This window comes from Ochotona princeps, chromosome 10 (assembly GCF_030435755.1).
Source record: "Ochotona princeps isolate mOchPri1 chromosome 10, mOchPri1.hap1, whole genome shotgun sequence".
In the NCBI taxonomy this organism is placed as follows: domain Eukaryota; kingdom Metazoa; phylum Chordata; class Mammalia; order Lagomorpha; family Ochotonidae; genus Ochotona; species Ochotona princeps.
In genome coordinates, this window is record NC_080841.1 from 23,443,803 (window position 1) to 23,459,364 (window position 15,562).

The 15,562-nt window shown below is 40.3% G+C and overlaps 1 long non-coding RNA gene across 1 annotated transcript in view; it reads left to right on the top strand.

Annotated features, from left to right (window-relative positions):
• Window positions 1-13,541, top strand: part of LOC131481199 (uncharacterized) — a 58,680-nt gene extending 45,139 nt beyond the window's left edge. The window contains exon 3 of the long non-coding RNA XR_009246120.1: window positions 13,505-13,541. This is a non-coding gene — a long non-coding RNA (uncharacterized LOC131481199). The remainder of the gene's footprint in view (window positions 1-13,504) is intronic.
• Window positions 13,542-15,562: the final 2,021 nt, after the last annotated feature.

Sequence of the window (15,562 nt, forward strand, 5' to 3'; positions counted from 1 at the left end):
CACTTCCACTGATACCCGTCCATTAGCCAGTCAAGAACCTGGAAAATGGCGGGTGATAACTTTCTTTTATTTTTCCTTTTACTCTGATTTTAAAAGTAGTACATGTTCATTATATTAGACTCCGAAACTGCAGAAAGGTGTGAATGGTAAAGCATATTCACAATACTACTTCCCTCTGGGTTGGGCCTTCTGGCTCAGCAGGTTAAGCCAGGACTAAGGATGCCCACATCTCATATCAGAGTCCCCGGGATCTAGCTTCCTGCTAATGCATACCTTGGGAGGGAGCAGTTTATGATTTAAGTGCTTGGGTCTCTGCAATCCACATGGGAGAGCCGGATGGAACTTGGCTTTGGTCTGGTCCCAACTTGGCTGTTGAAGGCATTTGGAATAGACCAGGTTGTTCTGTCTCTCCCCCTCTCTCCCCCTCTCTCCCTCTTCCTCCCTTCTCCTTCTCTCTTGTTTACATTCTTGCCATTCTCTTGCTATCATCCCATTTGTGCCACTATGCCTTTCAAATAAATTAAATGAGTAAACATTAAAATTTCCTTACCCACTAAGTGATCATTAACACTGCTCCTTTTCATGTATTATTTTCTTCAATAATTTCCCCTGGTGCTTGGGAAAACAGTGGAGGATGGTCCCCATGCTTGGGTCTCTGCACTCATGCAGGAGACCTGGAAGAAGTGCCTGGTTCCTGGCTTTGGCCTTCCCACCTGGTCTGTTGAGGCCATTTGGGGAGTGAACTGGCAGTTGGATGACCTCTCTTGCTCTCTTTGTAACTCTGCTTTTCAAATGAAATAAAATAATAAATCATACATACCCAGTGTTAGAAGAATAATCTATTTTTCAAGCATATTACTGTATTGCTCTTTTTTGCATATACAAAAGTGTGGTTGATTCAAGATTCAGTCACTCAAATCACTTGGCAGGGGAAAAATTTAGATTGTCAAAACAGAAAAGTGGAAGGGGAGAGATAGAAAGAGAAAGGGAGGGGACCCGGTGCTATGGCCTAGCATCTTAAGTCCTCGCCTTGACCACTCCAGGATCCCAGATGGGTGCTGGTTCTAATCCCGGCAGCCCTGCTTGTGGCCTGGGAAAGCAGTCGAGGACTGCCCAAAGCCTTGGGACCCTGCACCCACATGGGAAACTGGAAGAGCTCTTGGCTCCTGGCTTCCGATTGACTAGCACCAGTTGTTGTGGGGAGTGAATCATCGAATGGAAGATATTTCTCTTTGTTTCTCCTCCTCTCTCTATATATGTGACTTTGCAATAAAAATAAATAAACATTTTAAAAAAGAGAGAGAAAGAGAGAAAGGGAGGGAGGAGAGAGAGAGGAGAGAGAGAGAGAGAAGATACACACATGCACACAGCTCCCATTTGGTGGTTTGCTCCCCACATGTTGCCACAGGACCTGGCTGAGGCTGCAGTAGGAAGCCAGGAATTTAGTCCAGGTCTCCATGTGGGTTGTAGGAACCTAGCCACTGGTACCACCATGACTGTGTCCTGGGGTCTGCTTGGTGGAGACTGGAGCAAGCTACTAGAGCCCAGAGAATTGGAACTTAGGCACCCTGATGTGGAATGCAGTCATCCCAAAAGACTGGTCTAATAAGGCATTGTTTTTATTTGCAATTTTATAGAACTGATAAAGTTCAGTGGTTTTTGTTTCTTTAAATATTTATTCTTTCTCTGTTAAGAGGTTATTTGTAGTCATTGCTCAGTTGTTTTTCATGGGAGGATTTGTGTCTTTCTCATTAAGCTACCCCATTTTCACTCTATATAAATTATTGCCTTGCATATAATACTTGCCACAAACAACTTTGTACTGTGTTTCTTTTTTATGTCTTATTTTTAATTTTTCAACAAAAATTTAATTAGTTTGAACAAATTCAGTGTTATTTGTAGATATACCTCCAAGAACATAATGATATTACTTTCCTACCTCCATTTCTCCTTCCTTTTCTTCCTTATTTCTTCCCTAGTTACCACTTTTTTTTTGAGTGAGAATATTGGAGTCCTCTTTTATGGAATTTCACATATACATTATTAATTACTGTAGTCTGCATGGTAAATATTGGGTTTTTGGAAATTATCATGTGCCTGAACATTTTGCCAGTATCTTTCCTTATCCTGACATCTCTCCTTGGTCTTCACCCCCAACCCTGGACACCATCGTTTCTACTCTTTGTTGTTATGAATTCAACTTGGATTTAAATCCCATGTGCAGGGAGAGTTCCAGCTCCACATGTAAGTAAAACTATGCAATATTTGTGTTTGCCATGAAATGGCAGAATTTTCTTCTCCCTAAAGTATATAAAGAGTAGTATTTCATCATATATCTAAGTATTTATGAGTTTATACTGTTCATTTTGGTCTAGTTTGCCTGTTGGGTTCACTTTAGTCTCCTGCATGAGTCTGTGGCAGGCCAACATGTTAGCTAGGAAGCAAGGGTGCAGTCACAGACCTTTCACAGTTTTGGACATTCACCTCCTGCTCGGGCTTATGCACTTTCATTTCTGAGTCCGTGTAGGAAGTACGTGAACATGAACATTCCTGTCATAATTCTGACTTGAGCTGTGGCTGTGGATTCCTCATTGGCCTTTGGAGTCCTTGCAGGGCTGTTTTCCTTCATGGATATCTACTTACTACTCTTTTTTTGGTAGTAGGAATAAGGAAAGTATTGCTATTCCCTCATCTTTTGACTAGGAGAATTACTGTTGACAAGCTGAAGGAAGTTAAATACAGGTGATCATCACTGTGCAGAGCTTGGGAAACATGTGACATGAAGTATGAATTAGAAAAGGGTAGCAATAAACCTGAGGAAGACTTATACAGTCAATGTCTTCAGGCAATGAAAATCTGTTGAACAGCGAGAATTTTCACAAGCATGACCCATTATGTGGGCCTTCGGCTCGGCATCTTGAGCAAGGTTGGGTCCTTAAGATTTACACTCAGGTGGCACAGTGCATTTGGTGGCAGTTGGAAGCACAGTGTCTTTAATCACATCTGCTTCTGATATAGGCTTCACCTACCCCCCCAGGTCCTTTCCTAAATGGCCTTTGGATGGTGTTTTAATAAGCTGCTCTCCTGTACTAAGTATGCCTGAAAATCCATCTACATATTGTTGCTCATCTTGTTGGACTCCTGGGAAGCATCTCTGGAGTTAAGTGGGGGATTCAGAGTAAAACTAATGCATTTGTTTTATGAGTCTTTAAATACTTAGCTCAATTTTATTTCCACCATTGTTTCATCTATTAAACATGGAAATAGTCACACAGTGGGTGCACAATAGTGCTCGAATGATTACATGTTACCCTTCCATTGTCTCATAGGTCAAAGGTGATTCCTGAGTCATTCTGAACCAATGGTGTGTTAGGGGGAGGAATGTGCATATTGAGAAATTATGGTTTGTGAAGTGATTGATAGGATGCATGACCCACGTGTATGAGATGGAAGAAAAGAGAATCTGAGAAACTTCACTGAAAACTATGTCATCTTGGTTGGGGTAACATAGTATAGGGGCATTTTTAAGCTTCATTCTTTTAAAAAATGATTTATTGGTTTATTTGAAGGTCGGAGTTATATACAGAGAAGGACACACACACACACATAGATACACAGCTATCTTCCATTTGCTGGTTCAGTCCCCAGATGGTTGCAAGGCCATGTCTGAGTGTAAGGGACCCAACTATCTTCCTCTGTTTTTCTTAGGTCATTAATAGGGAGCTGGAATGACCAGGGGCCTGGCCTGACTAGTGGCTATGTCCTGGTCTTGCATGAGCTAGCATCCCATGTGGCACTGGGTCATGTTCTGGCTACTTCACATCGCATCCAGCTTTCTGTTTCTGGACTTGGAAAGAGGTAGAGGACAGCTCAAAGCCTTTGGACCCTACACCCATGTGGGAGACCTGGAGGAAGCTCCTGGCTTTAGATCAGCTCAGCTCCTGCTGTTGCAGCCCCTTGGGAAGTGAACCAGTGGATGGGGGATCTTTCTCTCCGTCTCTCTCTCTCTGTAAATCTGCCTTTCCATTAGAAATAAATACATCTTTTAAAAAGAAAAAAGGAAAAGGAATGGCCGAGACTTGGATTACCCTGCCATGCCACCATGCCAGCTGGTAACCTTCATTTTTGTAGAATTTGCGTTTTTAATATATTGAATTTTTGTGTGTCCATTGTATGCAGGACAGTTTATGTATTAGTTCTAAGTCACACAAATAGCTTCCAGAGAAGTTAACAATTAAATCTACGACACACCCATATCTATAATAAAAATGATTTGGAGTGAATAATTGCTGATTTTCCTGTGGCTTAGAGGTGATGTTAAAGTATTTAACAACTTGACCTTTAATCAAATTCATACAAGACCACTCACCGTGAATCATGACTTGTTTGTTGGACAAGACACCTGTTGTTCTCCCACCACCTCTGACCTTCATTTTGATCTTGATTTTTCCCAGATACATGTCTAAGTCTTAGCTTTCTTTCTTTTTGAAATTGATTTATTTGAAAGCAGAAGCTAAAGAGAGAGAGGGAGAGAGAAGGCCGGGAAAGAGAGAGAAAAAGAGAGAGAGATCTTCCATCTGTTGAGTCACTCATCAAATGCCTGCTATAGCCAGTTCTAGGTCAGGTTGAAGCCAGGAACCAGGGGTTCCACCCACATCCACATTGGTGGCAGGTTTCTAAGTGCTTGGACCATGATCTGTTGCCTCCTAGGCACATTAATCAGAAGCTGGACTGGAAACAGGCAGAATTTGATCCCAGATACTCTGATATGGGATGCAAACCTTGCAAGCAGTGCCTTAACGCACTAGACCACAATGCGAGCCTCTCCATTTCAGTTTTGAAGATTGTGACCCCTGCTCTCATTTTTTTAAGAGGAAATCAAGAAAAGTGAAACGTAGAGGATCCTTTGAATGCTTTTATCCAAGTTCTGCATGGTGAAACCAGAAAGTGATGATGTGCCTTGCTGTCCAAACTCTTTGGCTTGGTTTAAAAAAATGTTTGACTATCTATTTCATATGTGGCACAGTGCCTGACATGTACTGATTGCTCAATAATCGTTTGTTGGTGTCATTGTATCCTCAGTGTTTTTGAAAGTATCTGGTTGCTTTTATCCATATAGTCAATTTTGATTCTGACAGTCGTACTATCTTGATACTAATCACATTTTCTAAAAATTATTTTATTTGTATTGGAAAGGAGGATTTCCAGAGAGAAGGAGTGACAGACAGAAAGATCTTTCATCTGCTGGTTCACTGCCCAAATGGCTGCAACAGCTGAAACGGAGCCAGGAGCTTCTCTTGGGTCTTCTCTGCACACGTAGAGTCCCAAGGCTTTGGGTTACTCTCTTCTGCTTTCCCAGGCCATATTAAAGGAGCTAGCTGAGTGGAAAGTGGAGCAGCCAGAACATGAACCACTGTCCATATGGGGTCCCAGGAGGATTAGCCTTTTGAGCCATTGTGCTAGCACCACTGATTATATTGTAATTTATGTTTTAACTCAATGCTTTGTAATTTAAAAAAAAATCGTCCAACTAGATGAAAAGGTCTTTGAGGGAACAGGTAATCTCTGTAATTTTCCAAATCACGAATACAATGTCTTACTTATAATCACAGTTGTTTGACTAATGTTGGTTATATTCTTTGGCTTCCATGTTCTGTGACGGTAAGAATCTTGTTCATTTCTGCTGAATTATTAGTAGTTATTTTGCATTCTAAGGTATTAGAGAATACATCACTTTTTGAAGTAGCACACCTTGATTTTGCCCCTCAATAGTGACATGATCTTGTCCAAGTTAAGTAACTTGTCTGAACGCAAAATGCTCTTTTGTCAAATGAAATATCACTCATAGAGAGCTTCTGTGAGGCTTAGTGCTTAAGATGACCTTGGTAAATGTTTTGGATGCAAGGCATACAGAATATGAGTTCAATTATTATGGATTACTTCATAATGCAGAAAGCTCATTATAGATGAACATAAAAGTGAACTCCCTCTTGATGTCCTAGAACAATATCAGTCAAATATCCTAGTCCTCATCCCTGGAGGCTCCTGAAACAACCACATAGCTCGGGCACTCTGTGAGGCAGTATTTCCCAAGGACTAGGCCCAAAGCAGTTGGATGTTTAAGATGTATATAGATATTCCATATGAAAAGGGTTTTCTTAAAAATTTACAAGAGCTCAATAACAATCAGTTAAGTGATCTTTAAGCAGTACTTCTCATGTCTTTCAATACGCCTTGAGTGTGGTATCTCTTGTAGCAATGTGCACTCTCATTTGAAAAATCAACCCTTCTTACTTTTTTCTTTCTTCTGTGATAAGTAAATTTCTTAGAATATCCTTGGGAAAAATGTAGGATAATTATTTGCTAATTTTGTATAAAAGTGCTATAAAAGTAAGCTATTACAGTGCACAAAATGTTCCTAAGAATATTGAAGAGGGAATTGTGATAAATTTATGGATAAGCAGGCTAGAAACATAGTCATAAAATTAGTACTTTGTGAAAATGATGGTTAACTGAAGTAATGTGTGCTTAGATAATAAAGCAAATGAAGCTACAACCCTCAAGAATCAAACTATCACTTCCCACCAAGTGTGAAAGTTTTAATTGGGACACTGGAGAGAAATGGAAAGCTTATGTTTATTCTACATGCTTGCTTGTTACAGGACAGTTTCCAGGTTTAACTAGCAGGGGAAGAGTATATTAACTTTCATTTCATGGAAATGGATTTAATTTTAGACTCTATAGGGGTCAGAACATGACAAAATTACTGTTCACTCAAGATTTTATTATGGTACAACGTAAAGTTTTGCAGCTAATGCTTGCAAATAAATACTGGGGCAGGGTAAGTTTCAGCATGGAGAGTTGACACGAAAGTAATATTTCTCTGGCTGGTATGTTTGAACTCTGGCTCAGTCAGCCCAGAAAGCCTAGTTAAAGGTAGAACACGAATTAGCCTATGGTCTTACCTTTCATTAGTCTGTCCTAGAACTTGTATACAACAAACTACAATTTAAAATTTCCTTATAACTAACTTGAGTGTTGCTGCAGCCCATGGCTATAGAACTAAGGACTTCCCATTGATCCATATCCAGACAAAGCAAATGTCAAGCAGTAGCCAAACAAGGACAGTGGGTGCCTGGTATCCAGAGAATTGTTTCCAAACCTTCTTCTCTGTCCCCCTTCACCCCAATTCACAAACACTCAAGTATCTTCTGTGGAATAGTGTAGTATTTGCATGTGACCTACGCGTATCCTTTTGTATATCTTAATTTCTCTCTAAATAGTTAAAATAGCTAATACAATATAAATGCTGTGAAAAGCCTTTTATGCTGCATTATTTAGGAAACACTAACAAGAAGAATCTGTGTACATTCGGAACCGATGCAGTTTTTCTTTGGGAGTACTGCCCCGTGATTGAATCCCTGCATGTGGGACCCAGGGATGCCCAGATCTGAATGTGATTCTACATTTTCCTTCTCTGTCCAACCTACAAAAGCCTGCTATGTATGCTGCTGGTGTTGAGTGCTGTATGATGAGTTGTTCTTGGCTTCAATTTTAATTCTGCTAGATTGATATTGTCTATAGTTTTTCTTAAAAAAGAAAATATAAAAATAAGTTGAATCAAGTCAGCTATCTGTCTTGACCTTTTCTAAGACATGGAGTGGACTTGTGGAGGTGGTAAGAGAGCATAACTCAAACACATCCTTCAGTTGGCTCAGTGATGTGGAGGATGGAAAGGTTTGTGCTAGCTCCGTCGCAGTGGTTCTTGGTTGATCTCTTGAGAATGTGAACAGCAGTGGAAGAGACAGTGAGTCATGGCTTTTTGAATGGCTGTAAGAGATGCCCCAAGAAGGAACGAGACCACGTGTTAGGTTTCCAGGGAACCCAGAGGTGAGTCCTGTCTTTAGGACCTTTGGTACCTCTGAGGCCAATATGTCTGGGGAAAATTTGGGTCACATAACCTGGTATTTCTACATCTGGCTGTGACAAATTTAAGGGAGGAGATTCTCAACTGTCATTCTGCCAAAGCTACACTTCTGAGCTGTATGACTTAGGTCATGATATTTACTTTTATACACTTCTATTTTAATATATATCATAATTCCAATTTATCATGTGATATGCTTCATTCTAGTGGCTGAAGTCCTTGCCTTGCATGTACTGGGATCTCATATGGGTGCTGGTTTGTGTCCCAGCTGCTCCACTTCCCATCTAGCTCGCTGCTTGTGGCCTGGGAAAGCAGTCAAGGATGGCCCAAAGCCTTGGGACCCGGCACCCTTGTGGGAGACTGGAAAGAAGCTCCTGGCTTCTGGCTTTGGATCAGCTCAGCTGCAGCCATTGCAGCCACTTGAGGAGTGAGCCAGTGGATGGAGGACCTTTCTGTCTCTCCTTCTCTGTGTAAATCTGACTTTCCAGTAAAAACAAATAAACTGTAGAGATCTTATCAAATATACACTTTATGAGAAAAAATGATTAGGGAGTTACTATTTGCAGCTACACATATGAGCCCGGATAAGGATGCAAAAACACCAAAACACTTTTGGTTTCTGAAGTGGAGACTCCTTTTTTTTGTGAACAACTCTAGAATTACATTTTCTCTTGAAATTCTCAACCAGAAGAACAAATGTTCCCTCTCTGCCAGGAAATGCCATAATTTCTAGAAACTGATTTAATATAGACTCTGATGGGCAGAGAAAAAGAATTTGCTTTCCTTGTTCAGGAAAACTCAACCTGGTTAGAGCATGCCATGTGACTGGTAGACGGATCATTATAAATTTGATGTCTTTCTCTATTTCTGTCTACACAAGGACACAAATTATTCTGGTTCAGATATTGATGTTTGCTAAAAAATAAAAAAATTGAAGAATATGTTCATGTTTTTACAGTTGAGTAAGCAAGAAAGAATCAAATAACTACATGAATAAGTATTTGTTAACTGGACATTAGCATATAATTATGAATAATTTGTACCTCTGTTTTCCAGTTAAATATATGTCCCTAATTCAAATTGGTGTTAAATTTCTCAGTTTTGATATCTGTTTTAAAGATGAATCTTTGCTTTTCTAAAAGAAAGGTATTTATTTGAGAGGTAGGAGTAGGGTGGGTGTGGAAAGACAGGGAGAACCAACTCCCAACTACTGTCGTATCACCAAATGTCTACGACAGCTGAGGCTGTGCTGGAGCCCAAGTTAGGAGCCCGTTCTCCCATCACTGCTGCCTTCAAGGGTGTGAAGGAGCAGGAATCTGGAATCAGCAGTGTGCAATCCTAGATTGTGATATTCCCAAGTGGGACACAGGCATTTTCAAACATCGCTATGTAGTCATCCCTGTAGGAAAAACCGGGATGAATCTTCACTACTCAAAGAATACCATTCGCTTTAATTGAGTTGATGTCTTCCCTGCTTCGTGGCTAGGTTGCTCTCAGTGTAAATAGGCTTTTAAATGCGTTACATAGCCTGGAAGGCCTTCCATCCTACTTTGTCCACATCCTCTGAGACTTTGTTCAGGACACTTAAGCTCTTTGAAAATTGCCTTCTTAAACATGTCCCAAGTTAATCTCCACTATCCAAACAGGATTTTTAATAGATATTGTTTATTCTCTAAATGGCTCTGCTGTGTCCTTCTACACAAGAAATAATGATTATTAGTTTTTCCTGACTGATTTCACCATGTATGTCTTACTTCTTCAATTATGTTACTGTCATCTAGAGAAAGGATCAATACTCCACTTAATTGTTGTCTATTTCTTTGTTCCTAGAAGAGGGCTAAGACCTGTGTGAGGTGGATAATAGTTTCTGCACATTGGTTGCAATGAAGCATTTCCTTGAATATTTTTTTATTATTTTATGGGAAGATTGATTCATTAGATAATGTAGTAAATTTAAAAAGGTTATACATGTCATTGGTAAGATATTTCCTTAAATTAAACAGAAAAGACTGTGTTTTAGAACAGATTTACATTAGGGGCTGGTGTTGTAGAACAGTGGACTAAACTCCTCTCAAGACAACTGTACGAGTGCTGAGTTGAGCCTTGGGTTCTCCACTTCTGATTCAGCACCTTGCTAATGCACCCAGGAAAGCAGAGAATGACAACTCAGAGGCTTGAGGCACTGCCACCCATGTTGGTGCCTAGCTCCTGCTTTTGGTCTGACCCAGGTTTCTGAATACCCAAAGAACACCTAGGCAGAGATAGTGGCTTCCAAGTCTGGGTTGCCCTGAAGCTGAAATTTCTCCTTTCTGCTTGAAGAGTGTTTCTCAGGGCCAGGTGCAGTAGCCTAGCAACTTAAGTCCTTGCCTTGCAAATGCTGGGATTCCATATGAGTGCTGGTTTGTGTCCTAGCGGCCCTGCTTCCCATCCAGCTTCCTGCTTGTGGCCTGGGAAAGCAGTTGAGGATGGCCAAAGGCTTGGGACCCTGCACCCACATCAGAGACCAGGAAGAAGCTCCTGGCTAATAGCTTTTTTTTTGTTTTTTTTTTTTATTCATTTTATTATAGCCAGATATACACAGAGGAGGAGAGACAGAGAGGAAGATCTTCCGTCTGATGATTCACTCCCCAAGTGAGCTGCAACGGGCCAATGCTATCCTGATCCGAAGCCAGGAACCTGGAACCTCTTCCGGGTCTCCCACGTGGGTGCAGTGTCCCAATGCATTGGGCCGTCCTCGACTGCTTTCCCAGGCCACAAGCAGGGAGCTGGATGGGAAGTGGAGCTGCCGGGATTAGAACCGACGCCCATATGGGATCCTGGGGCTTTCAAGGTGAGGACTTTAGCCACTAGGCCACGCCGCCGGGCCCTGGCTAATAGCTTTGGAATGGCTCAGCTCTGGCTGTTGTGGCCACTTGGGGAGTGAATCATCAGACCGAAGATCTTCCTCTGTCTGTCCATCTCTCTGTGTATCTGACTTTTCGATATAAATAAATCTTTTTTTTTTAAATGACAATGTGTCCCTACAAGAGAGGCCACTGTAGGTTAAAGGGTGTGGCTGTGTTGTAGTCAGTTCATCCTTGTTCTTAATACATATTTTTTAAAAATAGTGACTGACATGTTTTTTCCATTTAGCAATATATTACCTTTGAAAATGCTAATATGATTAATAGATGCTCAGTGCTGGGTATATAAAAATAGAATTTTCTTCACTTTTCCTTGATGAGCATTTAGGTTCTAAAACTTTAAAAAAATCTTCTGAACAGTGCTGTACCTAATAATCTCATACTGTGTGTGATGGCATGCTTCAGGGTTTCTTTAGGATTTTTTTCTATAAGTGGCATTGTTAGGTGAAAATATATGCAGATGTTTGTTAAGGTTTGATTTACACATCAAGGCTTGATATATGATGACTGTATTCTACAGATATATTGTAACTATGTATCCCCCCATTAGCAGTGTAGGAGAGTAAATGACTTAGTATTTCTTGAACTGAAAGCATTACAAAAATAAGGGTATTACTGAGCACCCCCAGAGAGAGCAGTTAAAGAATACAGACTGTCTTAGCAAGGGACATAATCAACAAAGTAAAAAAGCAACCCACAGAATGGGAGAAGATCTTCACGCACTACGTAGGTGATAGAGGGCTGATCTCCAGAATATACAAAGAGCTACAAAACAACCAAAATATCAAAACAAACAAGCCACTCAAGAAATGGTCACGGGAAATGGGCAGACACTTCACAAAGGAACAAACCCAAATGGCAAATAAACATATGAAAAAAATGCTCAAGTTCCCTGGCAATAAGGGAAATCCAAATTAAAACATCAATGAGCTACCACCTAACGCCAGTAAGACTGGCCCACATGAATAAAAGCACCAACAACACTTGTTGGCGAGGTTGCTGGAAAAGGGATCCCTACTCCACTGCTGGTGGGGCTGCAGGCTGGTACAGCCTCTATGGAAATCTGTATGGAGAACATTCAAACAACTCAAAATCAACATACCGTATGATCCAGCAATAGCACTCCTAGGAATATATCCAGAACACTTGTTTTATGAGAAACCAACATGCACTCCTATGTTCATAGCAGCACAATCAGTAATTGCAAAAACATGGAAGCAGCCAAAATGCCCATCAGCAGAGGATTGGATAAGAAAGCTATGGTTCATCTACTCCATGGAATACTACTCAGCTATTAAAAAAACAAAATGCAGTTCTTTGTGGCCAAATGGGCCAAACTGGAAACCATAATGCTAAGGGAAATGAGCCAATCCCAAAAGGTTAAATACCACATGTTTGCCTTAATTTAAGATGATATGATGTTATGTATAACATGTTATGTTATGAATGTTATATGTAGTGTAGCAACTAAAATTGAAATGTCAATGAGTTGGTCACAGAAGGTGGTTAAGAACTCGCATTTACTTTTAACATATTGGTTACTCATTACTATGTCAATTAATTCCATAATGATGTAAATTTTTGCTGATGGTATGTTGGAGCTTTTAATGACTGGGATGATACTCTGCTGGCTCTGTCTTCAGACCAGAGAGGGCATACCTAAGAAGCCATTGAACTTGACTGGACAATAAGATGCTGGACTCTATGTTTGGTATATGCTTGCAATGGGGGAATCTCAACTGAACTTGAGCTGTGGTTATGCAACAAGGTGGAGGAATCCACCATGGTGGGAGGGTTTGGGGAGGGGTGGGGAGAACCCAAGTACCTATGAAACTGTGTCACATAATACAATGTAATTAATGAATTAAAAGTAATAAATAATTAAAAAAAAAAGAATACAGACTGTCTTACGGGAGACCTGTGTGAGATGTATCTGTCTGACGTATTTGCCAGAAGAAGGTCATTCAGCAGCAACCTGCCTCAACAACTATCCACAAGGCTTTTTACTGACAGCAGAAGCCTCTGACCTGTCTCTTCATTTTGCTGCTTTGGCAGGACACGTGATGCATGGCTTTTGCGAAAATCCCGGTGTCCTGAAGGCTTGGGTGTCTTTGGAGATACTGATCGAATGTGGTAGACAGGACTTTAAGTCAGCTTCAGATTCAGCGTCTGCAGGGCAGCATTAGTGTCCTTTGGCTCTGAAGAATGCAGCTGCCCTTATTTTCTAGCCGGGCATGAATGCATTCTTATGTTCTTCTTTTTGTTTAAACCAGTTCACTTGATGACTTGATTGTTTCTTATTTTAGTATGTTTTATGAAATGTTATGAAGCATTGGCGCCTGGCACAATGAAAATAAGAACTATATAATATTATTAATGAAGGCTTAGAAAGATAATGTGCTAAAGAGCTAATGCATATTGCTAAACAATGGACCTAATCAGTTCTCAGTCATAACTAGACTGGCTGCGTGTTGCAAGAAAAGCTTTGTTTTGAATATTTAAAATCTTTTATGAAGACTGTCATTTAAGATTCATTAAAATCTTACTGTGTAGGAAAGATAGTACTACATGACATGTTATAAATAGGTCCAAGAAATTTAATCAAAATTTTCATTTCAGATTCTATGAAAACATTTAATGATTCCCTATAATAACAGGCTCACATCTTTTCTAGGAAATGTAAAGTGAAAAACTGTAAACATGATGTACCACATATCAGCTTCAGGCAGATGGTACAACATTGAGCTGCTAGAAAGAAAATGGCCATCAGAGAACACAGAGTGTGTGCCACATTATATATATGTGTATTTACTATGGTTAAACATTTTGCCACATTCACTTCAAATGTAGACATTACCTAAATGCAAACACCGATTTTTCTTGAAAATAGAGGTATTAGTATCACACAGCGAGAGATTCCTGACAGTGATCACATCATGGGGTAAAGAAGAAGGGCAGGTTGTCATTTACATGGTAAGATTCAGTGAAACGATAGTCATAGCTAAATTCAAATGATATTACAATTTTATACTCTCTCTATTAACTTTGTAAAAAGAGAAAATGTGATATTGCATCTTTTTGTGTTTGGCTTATTTCACTTAGCCTAAGGTTTTTGCTGCAAGTGTTAGGATTTCATTTTTTAAATGTCTGAGTAATATTCCATTGTGTGTATATACTACATTTTATCTTTTTAATTTGTTCATGGTATGGTTCCATGGGTACAGGATTCTCCCCTCCATGCACTCAGTCCCCCTTCCACCATTTTCCCCATATTATTTTAGCCATCAACTGATGGATACCTAGCTCACATATTTTTGCTGTTTTGAGTTGAGCTGCTATAAACCTGGGAACATAGGTAGCTTTTTATATGCTGACTTTGTTTCCTTCAGATATATTCCCAGGAGGGGAATAGCAGAATTACAAGGTAGGTCTATTTTTACTTTTCTGAGGGTTTCCATTATGGTTTAGCACACAGAGTGCAGCATTATGCTAGGCCAGTTCATCTCTATTTTCCCTGGTGAGGGCACCATTTCCACTGCTGTCCACTTGCAAGTGTAGTATAGTTGTGCTTGCCTTGTTGGTGCCCAAGTCAAGTAAGAAGCCCTAGCTGTAATGGAATCTGGAAAATTGGAAAATGTGGGCCACGATTTTGTCCCAGGTGAATTTTGTTATTCCTTTTTAAAAATTATTACTCTTTTAAAAAAAGATTTTATTTATTTTTATTGGAAAGTCAGATATACAGAGAGATGGAGAGACAGAGAGGAAGATCTTCCATCCGATGTTTCACTCCCTAAGCGGCCACAATGGCTGGAGCTGAGCCAATCTGAAGGCAGGAGCCAGGAGCTTCTTCCAGGTCTCCCATGCAGGTGCAGGGTCCCAAGGCTTTGGGCAGTCCTCGACTTCTTTCCCAGACCACAAGCAGGGAGCTGGATGGGAAGCAGGCCCGCCAGGATTAGAACTGGTGACCATATGGGATCCTGGCACGTGCAAGGCAAGAACTTTAACCGCTATGCTATCGTGCCAGGCCCAAGTGCTTTTTATTTTTGGTGATTTTTACATAGTTGATTAGGGTCAAGGGCTACAGGAAGGTGGGTGAGACCACCATTTCCACAATCTCTATTTTTCCTTCCTTTATCTGGGGGAATGGACGAGACCAGGAGAGAAGCCACACCCAGTCCCAGGTTTATAGCCTCTCTAACAGGAGGCACTGTTGGCTATTGGGCATTGTGATTTAACTTGTTTTCCTTACAGAATATATATTGTCTTACGAGTTAGAGGTTGATTCATATGTACTGAATTCCTCTGACAATCTGTTTGAATAATACCCTGGGCTTCCAATGAGTTTGCTCAGGATTTGCAAAGAAAAATATTCAAACTACTTGTATTCCAAAACAAGAAGTAAATCTACAAATAACTATTAAAAACACATGCCATGACTAATGTAAGGGAAGAAATGTGAAGTGCCCTGAAAAATTCAAAGGGAAGAAGAGGATATATTTCTTTTAAGATCTACAAGGCATCACGGAGGAGGTGGCTTTTGAGTTATGTCTTCACAAATAGACTTTTGACAAATCAAGATGTATCCATAGAAGCAGGAACAACACATTGAGCAAAGGTGCCTCCAGTACAATCAGAGCATGGCGTAAGTTGGGAGAACAGGAGTCTTAGCTTTAATATAAATGTAGAGAGAGGAAGAGAGAGAAATAGCAGTGTATATATGACAAGAGGAGAT